Source organism: Puma concolor, chromosome A1, assembly GCF_028749965.1.
Source record: "Puma concolor isolate L17-30 chromosome A1, mPumCon1.1.hap2, whole genome shotgun sequence".
NCBI classification, from domain to species: Eukaryota; Metazoa; Chordata; class Mammalia; order Carnivora; family Felidae; genus Puma; species Puma concolor.
The window spans coordinates 68,339,000-68,360,633 of NC_141667.1; the positions used below are offsets into that span (position 1 = coordinate 68,339,000).

Sequence of the window (21,634 nt, forward strand, 5' to 3'; positions counted from 1 at the left end):
GCAGTGGTATTATATAACAGTTTAATTTTAAACTGTAAACTTAATATTTAAAATCTTAGACTATAAGAATAATTGAATAAAGATACAGATAAAGGCATCTACCTCCTAAAGGTAACCTCCTAAGCCATCAGATGACTCTGAAAACCTCCTGAGCCATCAGATGAGATTTGGGATGAGCCCTCAGAGTTGGTATCATTTTACCACATTTATTATTTTAGAAACAACGAATTGTCTTAAGGAGGGTAATGTTTGGAAGAGTGGGGTAAAGACCGTTGTTAATGATTACTTTAGGGAACTTTAGTTGAGTGTTGAAGACTTATCTGTTGTCCCCTAAGGTTTAATTTTGAGCAATGTTGACATTAACCTTGGCAAACTGAGGTCAATGTTTTGGTTGACTTTTAAAATTAATGGTCTGTTTGTTTTATAAATCTAAAACAGGATCCTTAGTCTAATGGTAAGCTCATCCATTTGGTTTGTTATTACCAACAAGCCCAAGAATTTAAATTAGTTTACCTTGATAGCCTGGCTTGTCAAGAAAGGAGAAAAAAATGTCAACATAATAAAATATTTTAAGAATCAGATGCTCTTATTTTCTCTGATAATCACTTTTACAAATGTATTGGATTTCTATTGGCTCCCTAGTCTGGATAAAAGTGCTTTATTTTTTTAATGTGCATTTAAGTAATTCTAGAGTTCAAATGGATATTTTGAGATTTGAAACATGGTATGTTAAGATGGAAAGTGAAGATGCTGTATCATAATCATTTAGGGTAACTTTAAAGTAGTATATGATATAGGACTTACATTTAAAATTAGTTCATCAAGGCTTTCAGGGACATTTTTCCTACTTATCCTTGAAACTGAAGCAAGAAATAAGTTGGTTCAAATGAAACAATTAAGTTATTCCAGCCATATGAATATTAGAGAGCATAGAGAGTGATTGAAATTGGCTGTATTAGATGATTGGGTACGTCTGGCTACGTAGGAAGATGGAAGTTTCTCTAAGCAAGCTCTCAATTGAAAATTTGATGAATTATCTGTTTTGTTTTTGTTTTTTACCTTTGTTGGATCACTGACCATTAGAGAACTGGAAAACCCCCCACAAAAACTCCTCTAGATTCTCTCTTAACTAATCCATACATATTAATAAATCTCTTAAAAACAATTTTATTGATATATAACCTACAGTAAAATACACAGTTGTTAAATATACAACTGGATGAATTTTTGCGTGTAGACACAATTATGTAAATACCATCCAGAACAAGATACAGAATATTTTTGGTACCCCAGGAGGCTCCTTTGTGTCTCTTTTCAAACATTACCTCCCTTCCCACTCAACTCATCCACCTGGAGGGAGACCACTACTTTGACCTTTAGCACTGTACATGAATTTCACCTGTTTATGACATTGTTTAAATGGAATAGGACAACATGTATTCTTTTCTCTCTGACTTCTTTTGCTTAGCATAATGCGTTGGAATTCTTTCATGTTATTGCTCGTAGCAGAAGTTCTCCATCCCCCCACCCTTTCCGTTTCGGTGTGATGTTCTTTTGTATAAATATAGTACAATTTATCCATTCTACTGGTGACGGACCAGGTTTAGCTATTATAAGTTATTCTGAGCATTCTTAAAGAGTGCTGAGTCTTTTTGTGGACATATGCACTCATTTCTCTTACATGTACAGCTAGAAGTAGAATTCCTGCATCATAGGGTACATGTGTGTTTAACTTTAGAAGATAATGCCAAACAGTTGTCCAAAGTGGATATACCAGTTTACTCTCCAGTTAGCAATATATGAGAATTCCAATTGTTCCACATACTTGCCAACACTTGGTATTATCGGTCTTTAAAAATTTTGCAATTCAGGTGGGTGACTTGTTTTCTCCCCCCCATGTGATTGCAATCCATTAACTATGGACAGCAGGATCTCTGATTAAGAACTTAATTGCTGGGTAACAGTTAGTTATTTGCCTCTGGGTGAAATGATCTTCTCTAGTATATTCACAATTCCAGAGGAATAATCTGTAACCTAGAAACTAAACTGTAAAGTTAACCACCATGATCAATTCTTCTTGAAAAGGATGAAGAAAGGAAAAGTGAAGAAAAATAAATACATGGGGATGTGTGTGTGTATCTGCATGCACGTACATTTGTGTAACTGGGATATATACAGTGAGGACAAATCATTGCCTCCTCCTTGATGGAAAGGATCCAGTGTAATCCCTCTGCCACTGAGTGGTTGTCTGATCCTCCAGGGGAATGTTGCCATCTTGGGCACTGAGGACTGGTTTCACTGTTGGCATATTAGGTACTCATTATTGACAAGAGCCATGTTAGCCTTTGTGAGAAGTCCATGTTGTTGAATCCATACATATGCTCTGTTGCTGTCACTGCGGTCACTTCTACTTGAAGTCTACTGAGGAAGCATGGGGGTGGCTGATGAAAGGGGTTGACATCCACAGATTGGTAATTTTGTTCACCTGGTTATTAAGAGGCCCTTCTGCGTTGGAAAGCCTTTGGTATACATTCACATGGAACAAAAATATTTTTCATACACTGTGCTCATTCTGAAAGGTCTATCCATTTGCACCTTCGCTAGGTCTTCTTACATCCCTTCTTCTGAATGCAGTTTTTTCACCAAGTCCTTGAATGTCCAGATTAACCATTAGCCTTTGCACATGACTCAGTGTAGATCTGTGATCCTGGCCATTTCTCAGTATTTATGGAGTGGAAAGGCACATGTACTTGTCATAGTTCTATTTGTTGGGATGATTTCTCTTCATGAAGTGTATTTTAGGGACACTATTGGGGATGTAAGGCTGTAGGAGTCCACTTTTGCTTGGTGCGTGGATACCATGCAAACTGTCTCTAACCCAGGCCCAAGTTTCCTTCTCAGTCAGCTGGTCATAAGGAACTCTTTGTGAGGCTCTAGGTGTGGTAGTACAGTAGGAGTAGATATTAGACCTATCTGAGCCATCTGCCCATGCAACTTCTTGTGCCTTGTAGTCATGCTTGAATCTGATCGCTTTCATACTGTTGTCTTTTGGTGATGGATTGCTTCTGTACATGCCCAACCTTATGACCAGGGGGGTCAGATAACATTTAGATTGCCACGGCAGCTCAGGTCACATGGTTACTTAATAACCTTTAATCAGGCCCTGACAAGACCTAGTGGCAATCCAGGAGTCATTTCTTAAAAGGACTGTTATCTGCAGAAGAGGACTTGGCTTCGTTCCAGAACCTGAGAGTTTTGTGCTGCAGTTCTCTGGATCCTACTGGATTCAGTGAATTGGATCTGCTGCATGGTAAGACCCAAGTGCATAGTGGTTTGTGCTGCAGACCAGACATGCTGCATAACCATCTCTTGCTCTGGGCCCTACTCAATACTGATGGTCTTATAGGTTACATAGTAAAGGAGTGAGCAGATTGTTAAATGTGGTATGCATTGTCTTTAAAATGCAAAAAAGGCCCATGAATCATGTGCCTCTTTTTTTAGTGGGAAGCAGTTCAGGGTTCAGCAACTTGCATTTCACTTTGGAGGGGATATTCCAACACGTTCCAGACCACTGGATTCCCAGACACTTTACTGAGGTTGCAGTCTTTGAATCTTCATGGTTTTGTTTTTCATCATCAAGCTTGAATGCGTTTTACTAAGACATCTGAAGGATTTGTTACTTCCTGTTTATCAGGTCCTGGCAGCATGGTGTAATCAATGCAGGGGCCCAGTGTGATGGTCTGCGGGATGTGAAGACAAGCAACAGCTCTGTAGATGAGATTATAGCTGAGAGGAGAGTTGTTACAGTTCTTGACCTTGCAAAATAAAAGCAAATGGCTTCATGTGTTCTTTACATATTGATAAAGCATTTTCCAGATTAGTAGCTTCATATCAGATATCAGGCACTAGATGTGCTCCAGAAAAGTACTTAATTTGGTAAATCAGCCACATCGGAGCCACTGCCTGAATGGATTTAGGATAATCCCTGGCCATTTTCCAAGATCTACCTGCTTTCTGCCCAGACAAAAAAAGGTGAATTAAACAGGAATGTGATAGGAATTATCTGTTCTTAAAATGTCAAGCTTTTGGTGGTGGTATGATGGGGTTTTGGAGTGGTGGTGGGGGTTCGGAGCCGACAGCTAAGAAAGAATTCTTGAAAATGTCTTTGATGCAAAAAGGTGATCTTGTCAAAGCATGGGGACGGAACCCCTGGGCAGCAAGAGCTGCACTGAGGTTGTGAAGAGTGACTGCTTATATACTGTGGAGTTGGGGGAGATAAAAGTCAAGAGGGAGTTTCTTAAAGGGATTTCCATATGCTAAAGAAGACACAGATTACTGAAGGCCTAGCTATTGTAAAAAAAAAAAACAAAAAAAAACAAAAAACCTCAGGTTGTTTTTCCCCTCTACCAAAGCATTTTCATTAAGACAGTAGGGAGTTCCTGGAGATTAGGCTATCGATAAGATCTCCTTTTTCTTGTAATATTACTAAGATATTTGTAAACTGAAGGAGACTCTATCAGTTTAACCCTTTGTTTTCTGTCCTTTCCTTTGTTCTTGGGCAGCCAGGAGTGCCACATATCCCACTTTGTTGGGGGTGGTTTGGTTTGCAGGGTATCAGCTTGCCTTATGCTTCTTCATCAGTGTTAATGTCTATAGTTTTCCCACAGATGTGGCATTTCTTTTGGTTTACTGTGCTGGTAAGGAGGGAAGTTCAGGATGTTTCACTTGGTCATTCTTACCATAATTGCCCATCTTCCATAGTCAGGAAGCCATTGTGGGAATTCTCCCAGTAGTTACATATGTTTACTCTGGTAATGCATTGAGAAACTGCAAAATAACCATAGGGTGGATCCACAGATTTATTGGTTCCACCATGAGATGGAAGAGGCCAAAACATCATCAATCCCCTGACCACAATAAACTTGACTTAGACTGGTTGATGGTGGTATTTAGGTCCCTAGGATTTAATGGAGCTCTAACTTAAAAGAAAAGTAAGGATTGCTTGCTGAAGGAATCAAAACAAATAGAATGTGCACTGGTTATGCTTTTGTTTCCAGCTACCAGATCTCAATATAGCACTGAGACAAGCATCTCTAGTGGGCAGTTATGGGAGGAACAGCTGAAGGAGTGGAATTCTGCATGCCTGGTAGTTCTTTTGTAAAAGGTAGTCCCTGCAGAGCTTGTAGTTGTGTTAGGATTGGGTTCGGAAGAGTGTTTTTATTTTTACATTGTCAGTGCTCTCAAACTGGCTCCTGATAAGGAACTAGAAATGAACTTCATTGTATTGGAAATTGTGTTTCAGCAGTGAAACTGCACTTGTGCTGATATATAAACCCACTTAGCAAACCCAAACCATGTGAAATGTCACTTTGAAGTGTGACACATGCTTATAGGAAAGAGGTTGTAGGTGTTTATCTTTCTCATGGCAAATAACTAGTCCATAAAGAAATTTCAGACTTAGTTTTTTTTGTTTGTTTGGTAAAAATATAATGGATCCATTTGAAACACTTAATCTACATGCACTGTATTGCTTAACTTCAGCCACTTGAGTTGCATAGAAACTATCTTTGAAATAGCTGTTGAGCTTCTAGTAACTTGTCTACCTAGTTACCAATAACTGAATACTTTATTACTAATTTTCATTTGCAAGCTGAAGAAATAATCTGGTGGTGACATTGAAATTTGAGTAAAAATCTGTGTTCATTAAATTATGTGAAATTCTAGAGAAATAGAAAAAAAATTGCAACCTAAGACATTTACTGGTGGTTACTTTTCCCTTCCACATCCACCTGTTCTTAAAAATTTTTAAATACTTTTAACCTTAGTCACACATAATACTCATTTTTCTTACCCGAAGGTAATAATATTGTGTTTATTAGTGGCATGCGTGTTCCCTAAGACTTAAAAAGACTTAGTTAAAAGGACAAATAAAACAGGTTTGCACATAGAGTCTGTGCATATGGTTTGCAAAGACGTGAACCCTGATGAAGCCGGGTTTGAACTGGATCAAGTATGAATCATAAAGTATTTACTCTTAAGTTGTGCAGAGGTGGCTCTTCCTGTGGAGTCCCAATTAGAAAATGGTATTTTCACCATCGGAAGTGCTTCCTGGATGTTTTCATAAATGGTGAACTGTATGGCGGGGGGGGGGGGGGGGAATATGAAAATCATTACTTGACTGATAATTAACTTATGTTAACATTTTGGGTGAGGAGGTAGGATTCTGTCAAATTGAACTAAACATTTTTTCCATGTTCTTCCCTAACTAAAATTTGGCCTTCTCCTGATACATGGGTTCCCATGTTCTTTCTCCTCATGTGTAGTTTCCCATTTTGCCACAGAGTAGGGTCTGCATTTTCTTGCCTTATTTATTACTGCCTCTTCCAGGTTGTTTCTCTTCCCTTTATTTATTGTTCTCTCTTACTTTCTTCTTACCCTCTTCCCTGTCATTTCCTGACTTCCAGGTACCTCCTCAACATAGATTTAGGCCTTTGGTGACTCCCATCCACTGTTTTCTCCTTGAGCTGTCAGCCTCCAACATCTGTTTGGAATAATAATGACTAACATTTAAGGAACTAAGATGTGCCAGGCACTGTTATCAACCACTTTTATGTATGTCATGTAATCTTCAGACTAGCCCTATGAGGTAGATAGGTCATTATCCCCATTTTACAGATGAAGTTACTTGCTCAAAGTCACAGAAGTCAAAATCAGCAGATTTGGTTTTGAACTCATGTCATATGACCCTAGAATCTGTGTTCTTAACCCCTCTACCAGTGGTTCTCAAACTTGACTGCATCTGGTCAAGTTTAAAATATACTGACACTGGGGTGCCTGGGTGGCTCAGTCGGTTGAGCATCTGACTCTTGATTTTTGGCTCAGCTCATAATCCCAGGGGTGTGGGATCAAGCCCCATATTGGGCTCTGTGCTGAGCATGGAGCCTGATTAAGATTTCTCTCTCTGTCTCTCTCTTCCTCCCTCTGCCCCCTCCCCTGCTCATGTGTATGCTTTCTCTCTCAAAAACAAAACTAAATTAGAAAAATATATTTAAAATATACTGATGCCTAGGACCATGCCCAACTAATTAAATCAGTCTCTGGGGAGTGGGACCCAGGAAGCTGTATGTTTTAAGTCTCTCCAGGTAATTCTGTTGAACAAAGTTGAAAACCATTGTTCTACATCTTCATTATGTAGTATGGCAGCTTCTAGTCATGTGCTTATTTAAGTTTAAATGAACTCGAAGTAAATAAAAGCTCACTTCATCAGTCATACTTGGGACATTTTAAGTGGTCCATCGCCACATGTGACTGGTGACTGCTGTGGGACCCCATAGACAGAATATTTCTATCACTACAGAAGTTGTGTTAGGGAGCACTGCTCTACACCATGCTATCTCCCATCCCTCACACTGCTGCCTTGACCTCATGACCCTGACCGCTATTCTTTATAGCAGTCCACAGATGAGGCTAAACCCTAGACCTTGTCATCACCTGAAACTTGTCTACTTTGCAAAATCTTAAACTCATAACTCCCTCTTTGATTGGAGCCTCCTGTCCTCTCTCCAGTTGATTTTTATATGTCAGCCTCTCTGCTTACACATTGTACCCTTGTCAACTTCTTCTAGGCTTTCTTTCTTTTTCTGTTGAATTTTGGATCCCCTGGTCAGTCCTGTCCTGGACATATTTCCTGCTGTGGCTTCCATTTTCTCTTTTCCTGCCATACCCAGATTGGCCAGCTCTAATGCTGGATGTGAATCTGTATACATTCTCTGCTACCCCTGCCCCAGTGTTGCTAGAGAAAAGCTTGTCTTCTAACAGATGTCAGCACAGTTTTCCAATCTCATTTGGGAACTCGTCTCTGCGTGGCAGTCCTTTGAGTCTTCTATAGCTCTCCCTTTTTCCCCACAGTGGCTGTTGTAGACCTTCCCCCTCTCCACCCTGGGCTTCCCATCCTGTAGGCCTGAGCACAGGACCCCTGTTCACTCAGGAGAGCCTGAAGGCAGTCTGCAGAAACTCCCTGTGGTCCCTCCTCTCTGTCTTCACATCCCGCTGCACCCATGCTTCTTTTCTCCTTCATCTCAGAGAAGGGGCCTGCTCCTTCTAAGGCTCCTCTCCCTAGTTGGTTATGCAAGCCCCATCTTCCAATACCAGGGCTTTGTCAAGTCTCTTCCATCCTTAAAAAAGCCCAGAAACCCGATCCTTTTGTAATTCTTAAGTGTGATGATTGGGTGTTCACGCTGTTGTGTGACATGTGCCACTCTTTTTTTTTTTTTTTTTTTAATTTTTTTTTTCAAACGTTTATTTATTTTTGGGACAGAGAGAGACAGAGCATGAACGGGGGAGGGGCAGAGAGAGAGGGAGACACAGAATCGGAAACAGGCTGCAGGCTCTGAGCCATCAGCCCAGAGCCCGACGCGGGGCTCGAACTCCCGGACCGCGAGATCGTGACCTGGCTGAAGTCGGACGCTTAACCGACTGCGCCACCCAGGCGCCCCGACATGTGCCACTCTTAAACCTTGTTACAACATCAGCACATTACCTGTCTGACGTGAAAAACAAAACAAAACAACAAAAAACCAAAAACCCAGAAACGCTCAGTGTTTTCTTCACTGTGCATCCCCATAAAATGGTGTCCTTATCCCCTTCTTTTCCTGTTTTGGCAAACTTCAGCTCCCTTCAGTCTGGCCTCCATGCCTGCCAGTCTCCCGAACCTGTTCCCTCCATATGATGAGGGGCCTCCAGATGCCAGACTGGTTCTCTGCAGTGTCATTTGAAGCTGTGCCACTCCTGTTTCACTGAAACTTCCTTCTCTGTTGGGATTCATGACACGAGCCTGTTCTCCTCCTGGCTCTCCAGTTACTTCCCAGAATCTTCTGCATGCTCTTTCTGTCTCCCCACAGCCCTCATTACACCCAACTGAGTTATTTATGTGGATTTGGACCCTGTCTTAGTCACACCTTCATTTAAAAGTCCTCAGCATTAGGCCTGGTGTGTGGTATGAATATTGTGTTTAGGAACATTTTGAGTGAGGTGATGCTCCCCAGTTATGTATAAGGGATAAATAGTTTGGGGATACCTTGAAACACATTTTTGACTTGCACATGTGTGGTTCTGAGTGGACAGATGCAATCCCTTATATATGTTTGGGAGCCCACTGTTAAGGTAGGTTTTCTGCCTCCACTCCTGAATGCTTTGTCAATGTCAGTGTCCTATCAATTACAGACGGTCTCACTGTGCAGATCTGCCTGGGACCCAGCCCCCCACCTCCACACACACACCTGCCTCCTCTAGCTGGCCTCCAACTTGCCCTACAGGGTAACTCATGGGACTTCCCAGATGTTTTAGGTTTTGTCCGTAGCCAAGAAACATTCAGATCTACTGTGTTTTTAAATCATATTTTCTAAAAAAATGGCTTCCCATAAAGTAGGATTTGGGCACGTTATTTTTAATATCTGAAAATGATTTTTAAAGCAATTTGAGAGGACTGTCTGTTATTAGACATTGAAAGAGAAATAAAGCATGAAAACCATGGCTTTTGAGGTGACAGTAAGGCGATGATTATAATACAGGCACAATGTGATAATGGACAGAGGCGGGATGTTGCTTGGAAGGTTTCATGAAGGAGGTGACTTGAGGAAGACCTTGAAGGCTGGGCAAGCCTTTCAATAGGCAGAGACTAGAGTGAGGATGGCAGTTCACATGGAGGGATGTGAGTAAAGGTGGTGAAAAGTGGCATGTGTTGGCTAATATCAAATATTGCAGTTTATTGAAAATAAGGGCATATGGGGAGATAAACGTGGGAGGGTAAGTTGAGCCACAAATTGGAGAACTTCAAATGCCAGCCTACATAGTGCAGATGTGATAAGTGCTGGGCGCTCTTCAGGGTTTTTGTCAGAGGACAGGTGTGATGATCAGGCACTGGGAAGCTGCATCTGGCAGTAAGAGTTAAGTTGGGTTTGAAGGGATTGAAGCAGGGCACCTATGGCTGGGTGGCTAGCTAGCCTAGGGTGGTCATGATCCTGGACTTCTGCTGAGTGCAGGGGGCCGGGAGGTGGAGGCTGCCCTTGGCTGTGCTCCACTCTGATTTGTGACTAAGATTGTGGCTGCTCAGCTTCTTGCACTCAGACTTTTCTCTAAATTGCAGCTACTTTAGTCTTTCTGTTGCTTACTCTATTCCACAGGTATCAATTATGTTCTGAATGGAGATCCAAAGCTTAGGTAGCAAAAGGGAAGAAGAACAGCTACTTAAAAATGAATAATTAAAAGCCACCTGAAGGTCCAAAAGCATATTTGATGTGAACACAGCAACCACGTGTTCTTAGGTAAACCCGTGTAAGGTCCAAGATGCTAGAAGGTCATGGCTGTAGGAGAAAGTATTGGTGAGGGAGGGAAAAATCTCTAATCAAAATGTTAGTACTTACCTAAATTCCACATTTTAATAAGCAGATAAAAATTATTCACATTGCCTGAAGAATTGCCAGAGTGTTCCTCAGTTTTTAAAAATTCAGTTGATTCCTTCTGCATGTTCCTCACCCTTTTCCTAATCATTGTATTTCCTTCATCAGTGCAGATGTCAACACAGTGAAGCAGGCAAGTAACACCTTATAATTAATACAAACACAGTTTTGACCTTCTGAACCCCTTAATGGATTACACTTTGAAAATGCTTGTGTGTGTGTGTGTGTGTGTGTGTGTGTGTGTGTGTTGTGTATCTAATGATCCTTTTGTTATTCCAGCCCAGTTTGATGTCTAGATGATAGTAAATATTTGTAGATTTTAGTTGCTTTGCTATTCACTTAGTGTTTCTTCAGAATTATGTGTAGATCTTAGTGTTTCTATCCATGTTGTGGCTTAGGACACAGTTGGTTTACTGGTTTTGTGTCCAACTTGGATTTGGGGTTAGGGGTTAGGATCAGACATGTAGCTGGCTATTTGGGCTATAACTGTCAAAATGCCAAATATTGGGTGCCCACCCTCAGATCTCCACCTTGATGTTTAGAAGGCTGGAAAGAGTACTGGGGTTTTAAGAATTCATATAGATGTAGCCTTCCTTTCGAAGTTGTAGCCTTAGAAGTCTCAGGATTTCAGTGGCTAAAACTTGCATTGGTTGATAGAACAGGGAGATGATGATTTGCAAATTTGTTTCACCAAAATTTATTTTTGTTTATCTTCAGTTATTACTGTGAAATAACATGGTAACATTAGAAAGCATTGACAGTAACATTTCTACAGTATGGTGTATATGGCTGCGATGTTTCTGTTTATGAACCTCTGGGGCTAACATTTTTTATGAGAACCAGAAGGAAGTACCTTTTCTCAGTTTGACTTCTTTCAATTTCTGTTTGTTAACCTATAGGCATCTTATAAGTTCTTTCTTGTTTGGTTTCTTTTGTTAACTTTAAAGGATCTTTTCTATCAGATGTTTGAAAATACAACACCCCATATCTGTGTGGGTAAATGATGTGACATACAAAAACACTGAGAAGCTTGAAAAGAGAAAGCACAAATAATTGTGGAGTGCTATGAATTAACAGTCTTGCTCCTAGTATTTCTAGTAAACTAAGATTTCTGGGCAAATGAATTAATCTCCCTTGTCCTTATCAATCAAATCAAAGAACTGTATACCATCCTAACTCTTTAAAATAAAAGAACAAAACATCAAAACTTCTTATACATACATGTTTATACTGGAAATTTGGAAAACAGAAAGATATAAAAAGAAAATAAAAATCATCCTAGGTTGCCTGAGATGTGTGTGAACATAGTGACTCTAAAGAGGCTCTAGGGAACTTTCTGGAATGATGGAGCTGTTCTCTTTTTTATTGGGCTTTGGGTTACATGGGTATATTTGCCAAACTCATCAAACTGTATTCTTTAGATATGTATATAAATTATACTGTAGTACAGAAAAAAATTATCATAGAGTCTCAGTACCCAGGGATAACCATGGTTAACATTCTGTATATTTCTCTGTAGTATAGTATGTTTTTTTTTTTTAAAGTTGAGATCTTATTGTGTATATTGCCTACTTTTATAAAAAATTAACACTGTGTTTTTAGCATTTCCAAATGTCATTAAATATGCTTTAAGTATAACAGCCCATTCTATCTGTTAGCCCACTGTATCCAGTTTTATATAATCAGTTCCCTATTGTTGGATATTGAGGTTGTTAAAATCCTTCACTTTTGTATGTAAGACTTATAAACTTAATTGCATAAAACTTTTTCCTCAGCTCTGATATTTTGTCTATGTGTCAGTGTATTCTAATTAGGGCTGATTCCATTTAATTCAAGAGCCTGTGCAGAGCTGTGAACTGTTCCATCCATGCCTGTAAGGGAGCCTGTTGTCACGTCAGCCAGATAAAGTGAGATGGAAATGAAAATACTAATGCAGGTTGTTATATCATGTGAGTATTCTGTGTCTCAGGAACTACAAATTTTGGCAAAATAAGATTATGTTGGGGGGCACCTGGGTGGCTTAGTCGGTTAAGCATCCTACTCTAGTTCTCCGCTCAGGTCTTGATGTCAGGGTCATGAGTTTAAGTGCCGCATTGAGCTCTGGGGTTGGGCATGGAGCCTACTTAAAAAAAAAGATTATGTTGACATAAATGAAGAAATAATACTATAATAGTTAGCATTTATTGAGACTTACGTGGTAGGTATTGTGTTAAGATATTTAGAGTTGTTATTTCACAGTATCAGTGTGAGGTAGTGTGAAAGAATCAAATGCTACAGAATTACACTGTATCAGTTAGGGTTTCCTAGAGAAACAGAATCAGTAGGATATGTATATGAAGAGATTTGTTGCAAGGATAACTTAGGCCATCATGGGGGCTAGATAGGCAAGTCTGAGATCTGCAGAGCAGATGGCCAAGAAGGGCAGACTGGATCTCTTGGACATGAGCAGAGCTGCTGGCCACAGGTCGAACTTATTCTTGCAGGAATCCTCAGTTCTACTCAAGGCCTTATAACTGATTGATTCAGATCCATGTAGTTTATCTAGGATAATCTCTTACACTGATGATAGACTTTAATCATGTCTGCACAATACCTTCACAGTAACACCTAGATTAGTATTTGAGTAACTGAGGACTATAGCCTAGCCATATTGACTCGGGACACTTTAATAAACCCCCCACCATGTATCTCCCCTGCAACAACCGTGAACCAGTTTTACTTCATTCACACCTTCATTCGTGTCTCTCCTTCCTGTTTTATTTTGAAACCAGTCTTAGTCATCATATCATTTTATCCACAAATATTTCAGTAGATATGTATCTCTAGCCCAGTGCTGTCCAACAGAATTTTCTGTGATGACAGAAATATCTTTATCTGTAGTCACTGACCACATGAAGCTATTGAGCGCTTGGCTTCTGGATAGTAGACTGAGGAACTAAACTTTCACTTTTAATTAACATAAAGTTAAATAGCCACATGTGGGTAGTGACTATGGTACTGGAGAACATCGCTTAAGAATATATGAGGTTTTTACGGGGCACCCTGGTGGCTCAGTCAGTTAAGCATCTGCCTTCAGGTCATCTCACAGTTTGGGACTTCAGTCCCTTCATTGGGCTCTGTGCTCTTAGCTTCAGATCCTCTCTCTCTGTCTCTCTCTGCCCCTCCCCTGCTCATGCTCTCTCTCAAAAATAAACATTAAGGAAAAAAAGATAAGAGGTTTTTAATAACATAACCGAAATCCTATTTAGTAGTACTTAATATAAAATAGTCAATATTAACATTGCTGGCTGTTTCATAAGTGAATGTTTTATATTTTTTAATAGCTTGGATCAGAATACAAACAAGAGCTATACACTGCAGTTGGTAGCTATGAAACTGTAGCTTTGCTTTCTCTGATTTGCTGTTTGTTGAAAATACTGGGTTATTTGTTCTTCCTAGATAGTGTGTCCTACTCATTTTATAATAGATGGTTTGGTGAAGGTTCCGTTGTGTATGCTGAGCTCCAAGCCAAATCTGACTCAGAACCTGAGCTCTTAACCTTTCCTGAAATGATGTTGGGGATGCTGGTGCCGACGATGGCAACAACAGCATGGCTAACTGGGAGTGCTCGCTATGTGCCGGGCAGGGGAAGTCCTTCCCATGTGTCCGCTCATTTCATCTTCACAGTATAGATGTTCCCATCTTCCAGACGGGTCGGTTGACTTCCCCAACATCAGACAGCTAGTTAAGTGTCAGAATTAGAATTCAAGCAGTCTGCACCCAAGTTTGAATTCTTCATCACTGTGCTACGTTGTCTCCATGCTGTATTTTTTCGTAAGCACGGGGGATAAGAAATTCATTTTGGCTGCCTCCTTCAACCTGAGAATGTTTGAAATTACGAAGCAAATTTTACCAAATGATTTTCCAGGGCTGTTGGGAGAATGGAATCAACAAATGGTTGAAAGCACTTGAGAACCTTTAATGTAAAAGGCTCTTATGGAAACTGTATGTCTGTAAAGTCAACTGCCTGCTATTCCCAAATTCTTATTTGTGCTCTGTATGTCACTTGCTTTAAAATGGAATCATGGGGCGCCTGGGTGGCGCAGTCGGTTAAGCGTCCGGCTTCGGCCAGGTCACGATCTCGCGGTCCGTGAGTTCGAGCCCCGCGTCGGGCTCTGGGCTGATGGCTCGGAGCCTGGAGCCTGTTTCCGATTCTGTGTCTCCCTCTCTCTCTGCCCCTCCCCCGTTCATGCTCTGTCTCTCTCTGTCCAAAAATAAATAAACTTTGAAAAAAAAAAAAATTTAAAATGGAATCTTGTCCTACAGGCCACATTCTGAATGTGGCATTTTTGTTTAAAATCACTTCAACATTACGGAAAACCTCTCAGAAACCTGTTTGGAAACCATCCCTGCCAAAAGTGCCTCGTGCAGTTCCTAGATGAGTCTTCTTTTCCGGGTTAGGAGAGGTTTGTTTGTGCTCACGAGATGGACTGCCAAAATGCACTCTTGGAAGTGAATGTCTCTGAGGTCTAGCAGCCTACTGCAAAACCTGAGTATCTGTGTAGCTGGAATTTTCCTACTTTGTATGCCGATCCACTAACCGGAAGCATACAAGCTAATTGCTGTGAGTCTTGGTGGTTGCTCTTTCCTCAAGACCACCTCTTCAGATGTGACCTCCTCGCTTCTTCAACCTAGGTGGCCCTGGAGCTGGCTGCTCCCACTGCAGCCCAGCATGCTAAAAGTAGAGCCTTCCAGTTCTCATTCCTTTCACAAGGATTGGGTTAAACTGGTACCTAAGTCAGCAACGGGGCAATTGGCCTGGCTGATGAAATGGAGCCTAGAATATGTTCCTCTTACAACTCCATAAAATCCACTGCCAGCCCACCCACTCGGGACTGCCAGGCTTCTCAAACCCACCCAACTGCATTGGGCTGAGCACAGCTCCTATAAATCCATGGCAGTAAACGCTTTAGAAAAGTCATCAGGGAAGACCAGTGATAAGATAAGGTATATTTCATGGGTCTACAATTCAGTGGAAAGAGAGATAGGAGAAAGAATAGGGAAAAGAGACAAAGAGAGGGAAGGAAAAGAAATAGGCGAGCCAGCTGGGATAGCATTTCTTATGTCCAATAAGCCCGATTGCTTATTGCACACTGTGTGTGTTTCTCTTTGTTGCCTGTATATCTAGCGAAATGGTCTTTAATGAAAAAGTGTTACTTATTAACTTCTCTTTTTTTAAAAAAAGAATTTTAAATGTTTATTTTTGACAGAGAGATAGAGATAGAGCATGAGTGGGGGAGGAGCAGAGAGAGAGGGAGACACACAGAATCGGAAGCAGGCTCCAGGCTCTGAGCTGTCAGCACAAAGCCCAATGTGGGGGGTGAACTCACAAACCACGAGATGGTGACTTGAGCCAAAGTTGGATGCTTAACCAGGCACCCCAACTTCTCTTTTTATTTTATTTTAATGTTTATTTATTTTGAGAGAGAGAGAGAATGAGCACACACTCTTAACCAACTAAGCCACCCAGGTACCCCTAACTTTCCTTTTTAGAAAGTGAAGTTATTAGCAGCTTTTAAGTAGATGTCTTCCAAGAATTATTTCTCTGACAATTTTACAGTTTCTAGTGCAGATAATTTTTCATAGTGTTTTATGAGTTATTTTGTTCCATTCTAGAGGAATGAAGTTGGTACATGGCTTTAAATAAAGCTATTTGAAAGAATTTTGCTGTTTTTAATTTGCATACATAATACTGTTACAATGTCTTCACCTAAGCTAAGATGATATACAGAATTTTGGGTTACTGCGCAAAAATATTTTCAGTATTTTTTTTATTTTTATTTTTCTCGATATAGGGATCTATCCTATTTTTAAAACATGTAGTTAAGGATGAGCAATATAGCTTTTAACATTTAAAATTACTTCCTTTTGGATTGTTGGATGTGAACCCTCAACAGAAATGTTTATAATGGTTTACATGCCTTGTTAATTTGTGAGATCATGAAATAGGTATTAGGGAATCCTATTACTGTGATATTTAGTTGGCAGCTGAAGCATCCTATACTTTAAAGCTACATTTGACTTCTATTAAAATAATTTTATATGTGCATGCATACACAGTATATTTTTGTAGACATATTCCTTGAAGAATTGGTTGTGAGGGAAGGAAGCAACATTTGTATCAGTTTCAAGTAGGAAGATTATAATCAAACACAATGAATTGCATGTGGGATTTTTGGAACTTGATAAGGATTCATTGAATAAATTGGACTAAAAGTCATTGAGTGTCCTTGTGTCAGGCTGTCCCTGTTCCAGTGAAACTTACATTCTGGTGGGAGGAGACCATTACACAAAGAAAAAATATACAGTAGATGTTAAGAAGAAAAAGTTGGATGAAGGGGACAGGAGTGTTGGGAGTGGGGAGGATAGAGCAGTGTTTGAGGACAGCCTTTCAGATGAGGACACCTTGGAACAGAAACCTGAATGAAGAAAGGTGGCAAACCACCTGACTAACTGATGGAGAGAAGGAAGTATGCTTGCAGAGTGAACAGCATGTGTGGAGACGCTTGGGTGTGTGTGTGTGTGTGAGTGCCTGTTTATGAACAATACAGAGGATTATTTTAGGGCTGAGTGAGTGTTTGGGGCTTGCGTCTAAATGGGATCTTTATCTAAGGTGTAAAGTACTAAGATATACATTTTTTTTTTTTTTTTAATTTTTTAACATTTATTTGTTTTTGAGACAGAGACAGAGCATGAACGGGGGAGGGGCAGGGAGAGAGGGAGACACAGAATCGGAAGCAGGTTCCAGGCTCTGAGCCATCAGCCCAGAGCCTGACGCGGGGCTCGAACTCACAGACCGCAAGAGTGTGACCTGAGCTGAAGTCGGATGCTCAACCGACTGAGCCACCCAGGCGCCCCAGATATACATTGTTTTAAGTGGATCTTTTGCAAACAAAATTCACATCGCAAAGTGAAATTGGCAGAAAGGTATATGTAGTTGTATCAGAACTAGTAAAGGTAGGGGCGCCTGGGTATCTTAGTGGGTTAAGTGTGTGACTCTTGATTTCAGCTCAACTCATGATCTCACGGTTTGTGAGATCGAGCCCCACGATGGCTCTGAGCTGACAGCGTGGAGCCTGCTTGGGATTCTCCCCCCATCCTCTCTGTCCCCCCACATGCATGCTATCTTTCTCTCAAAAATTAATAAAAAATCTTTTTAAAAAAAGAACTAGCAAAGGTGAAAGGTAAAAATAAAACCTTAACATGTTATTATGTAGCATTTAAAAATTGTTATATTCAGATCAGGGATCTGTTATTACTATTTAATATTTACATGAGAACTAGAAAATCTTTTCTTATTAAAAGAGGTGATATAGGGGCGCCTGGGTGGCTCAGTCTAATGAGCATCTGACTCTTGGTTTTGGCTCAGGTCATGATCTCATGGTTTGTGAGTTCGAGCCCCACATCAGGCTCTGTGCTGACAGCGCAGAGCCTGCTTGACATTCTCTCTCTCCCTCTCTCTCTGCCCCTCCCCTGCTCTCTCTCTCTGTGTCTCTCTCAAAAATAAATAAACTTAAAAAATATTATTAAAAAAAGAGGTGCTCTAAGACTCCCTATTAAGCATTGTAATGGGTTGAATTGTGTCCCTACAAAAGATGTATGACTGGGTCCTTATAAAAGAGGGAAATTTGTACAGAGGGAGATGTGAACAGAGGGAAGACAATGTGAAGACTTGGGGAAAATGCCATCTACAAGCCAAGGAAAGCCTGAGGCTACTGGAAGCTAGGAAAGAGGCATGGAACAGATTCTCCTTCATGGCCCTCAGAGGGAACCAACCTGCCAACCCGTTGACCTGGGACTTTGAGCCTCCAGAACCGTGAGACCATAAGCTTCTGTTGTGTAGGCCACCCAGTGTGTGGTACTTTCTTACAGCAGCGTTAGGAACCTAATACGGGCATTAAGGAATATTTTGTTTTCTTCTAAAGCTGTCAAAACTGAAATGAGAAGATAAATCTTAAAATACTTTGTGTCTTGGCAACTTGACAGTTAGGCATAGAATAGGGCAAATATAGATGCCCACATAACCTTGGGATCATAACCTTTGCACCCTCAGGGTCTCCTTCTATCCGGTGAATACTTCATATTTGGATGTTGATTTCTTTATCTAAAATGGGTAATGTGATTTTTGGCAATATGGCAGTCACATAAAATGTGCAATGGTTGAAAGATTCTCCAATGGAAGTGTAATGCATTTCCAGGAATACTGTCCTGTATTACATTTTTTTTTCTATTTTTTGCCTTTAGTACTTTATAAGGCTGCTCTCTGATAGTAACACATGAGAAGAATGAACTGAATAAGCTTCCTTCTCCCTGAGGAACTAAAGCACATGATCATGTCCTCTGAAGAGGACAGTTGACTTGGGCCTTTCAGAGGGAGGGGAAAGGAGTAAGTTGAGGAAGTCTTCTTAAAAACAAAACTCAAAGATGCACTGTTACGTTTTCATACTAGGAAATAAAGGCCTGATGGTGGAAGTTTAGGGTCATCGCCAAGGAAGCATTTGCCTGGAGTGCTGTCAGGCAGTTTTAGAGTGCCTGTGATTTGGATCCTTGAAATCTGGCTGTGTGTTTGAGGATGTGTGTGGTTAGGAGAATGGGCTCTGAGTGACATGGCTTGTGTTTTAATCCTGGCTTCATGGCTTGTTGTCTATTTGATCTTGAGCAAGTTACTTCACTTCTGTGTCTCAATTTTTCCTCCTCTGAGAACTGGTATAAAAGTATTTCCAGCCTCAAAGAGTTTCTGTGGTAATGAGATGATCCTTGTAAACCGCTTTAGGATAGTGTCTGGTCACATTAAGTGCTCAGCAATTTATGGCAATTATTAGTGGTAGGAGTAATAGAAAATCAACTTAGAAGACAAAGCATAAAATAGGCTTCATCGGCCTTGTCTTTCTATCTGTGGGGGAGAGGCAGTGGCTCAAGTACACTGGCCGGAAGGGGCTTTAGGAAGAAGATGCTTGTGTCCAGTGCTGAAGAACAGAGGCTTTACTTGGTCCTAAGTCCTGTTTGGAAGAAGTAGGATTTGTGAAAGTACCCATTGACTCTTCTGAGTTTCTGGAGCTGGCTTTAGCCCTCATGATCAGAGAGGAGGGGGATGATGGAATATGGGGTACACTCAGGCTCCAGTGGGACATCCTGATCTTGGCTGATGCATTAGTGTGATAACAATGGCAGCTCGCAGGGAGGGCACCCTTACCGTGAATTAGCATGTGCCAGCCAAGCACAGAATCTTGTCATTTAATTCTTTTTTTTTTTTTAACGTTTATTTATTTTTGAGACAGAGAGAGACAGACCATGAACGGGGGAGGGTCAGAGAGAGAGGGAGACACAGAATCCGAAACAGGCTCCAGACTCTGAGCTGTCAGCACAGAGCCCGACGTGGGGCTCGAACTCACCAACCGCGAGATCATGACCTGAGCTGAAGTCGGATGCTTAACCGACTGAGCCACCCAGGCGCCCCGTCATTTAATTCTTAAACCAGTCCTGTGAGGCAGTTTTTATTACCAGTTGTGTTTTTAAAGTGGGAAATTTTGAGCTTTAGAAGGTTGCTTGTCTGAAGCTACACATTCAGGAAGTAGTACAGCTGGGATTGGAATGGAATCTGGCGACAGAGCCAGGGCTTTCAGCTTTGGGGGAATCATGCTAATTTGTCTCCTTGCCAGCACCTGTTTTATCATCGAGGAACCCTCTTCCAGGGACAGGGAGGTGATGACCTGAATTTAGAGACCCAATACTGTTGGTTTTATGGGAGGAGCATAAAGAGGAAGGTGCTGGCAGGTCAGTCTCTGTCATCTGTTCTTTACTATGTATCTTTTGTTTGGTGACTTAAACATCAATCTTACAGTTAGGAAATTGTGAGGCCAATTTTAAGAAAACATTTCAGAACTGTGTATCTATGTGTATTTTTCAGCAGAATTTGTGTATAGCATAATGGTACTCCACTGTTGCTTACAGAACTTTGGGGACTTTTCTTCTAGATTTGTCTTGCGAACCACTCTGAGTAATATATGTAACACACCTTTTAAAAATCAATTACTTTAAACTTATATGTTATTTTTTTAACTAGAAAATACCGTGTTATTCAGTGTGCTCAACACCTTTATTAAACTGGTCTTCAGATAATTTTTGCATTTTTCCCAACTTACAGCTGCCCTCAAATGGCAATTTGTAAATGTTGAGGATATATAAAGAATGTGCTGCATTCTCAGAAGGCAATTCTAGACGCACTAAACTATTTTGACACATGTCAGCCCTGTTGGCAGAACAGCATAATAATCACAGGAATTTGAGCTGGGTAGCATTCATCTTGAGATATTCATCCCGGCACACTTGTAAAGTTATTCATTCCTTGACCTCCAGAGCACTGAGCTTGTCACTACTGTCTGGGTAGATTCTGTCCCCTCCTGTCTGTTGTGACGCCTGCCATTCTTTCTGTCCCCACATTTTACCATGCCCTCACCAAGAGCGGCCTTCCTCCTGTGTGGAAGATCTCAGGTCCTTTTTTTTTTTTTTTTTTTTTTTTTTTTTTGTAACTTCCTTGAACTTGCACCAGCCACCACTCTATTTCCCATCTCCTCTTCATCGAAGAAAACTAGAAGCCAGAGAGGGAGGTGAAGAGCCAGGTGAGAGAGTATCCAGAAAACCACAGCACAGGTCATAGTGATGGTCACTTGCTACAGCAGTTGTTCCCAAAATGTGATCTCTAGATCCATAGCATCAGTGTCCCCTGGGCCCATTCTAGACCAAACAGATTAGAAGCTCTATGGGTAGGGCCCCAGAAATTAGAAACTCTATCTGTTTAAGGAACGTTACCAGCTGACTGTGATTGCTCCCTAAATTTTAAGGACCACTGTGCCACAGAAGGGTCAAGTTAAATAAGGGCTGGAAATCCCCATTGGAGTTCCTAACTGGGCAGTTCTTTGTATCCCTCCCTGGCTCCCTCAGTCCTGGGAAGTCTTGCTCTGTCCACAGCACTTCACGAGAGTGCTCTAGGTTGGCAGGGCCCTGACCTCTGTGCTGCTATGAGCGTTGATACTTGGGAGGAGCCCTGGGCGCCTAGTCAGGAGCTGTGGGTTCTGTTCCAGCCTCCTCCAGTCAACCACCTGGGTGGCTTGGTGTGAGTAGCTGACCAATCTGGGCCC

The 21,634-nt window shown here is 41.0% G+C and overlaps 1 protein-coding gene and 1 pseudogene across 7 annotated transcripts in view; both read left to right on the plus strand.

The window, feature by feature from the left end:
* The window catches only part of EPB41L4A (erythrocyte membrane protein band 4.1 like 4A), a 255,704-nt gene that overhangs the window by 57,328 nt on the left and 176,742 nt on the right, over positions 1-21,634 (plus strand). The window lies entirely within an intron of this gene.
* On the plus strand, positions 8,197-8,269 carry LOC112861901 (small nucleolar RNA U13; annotated as a pseudogene).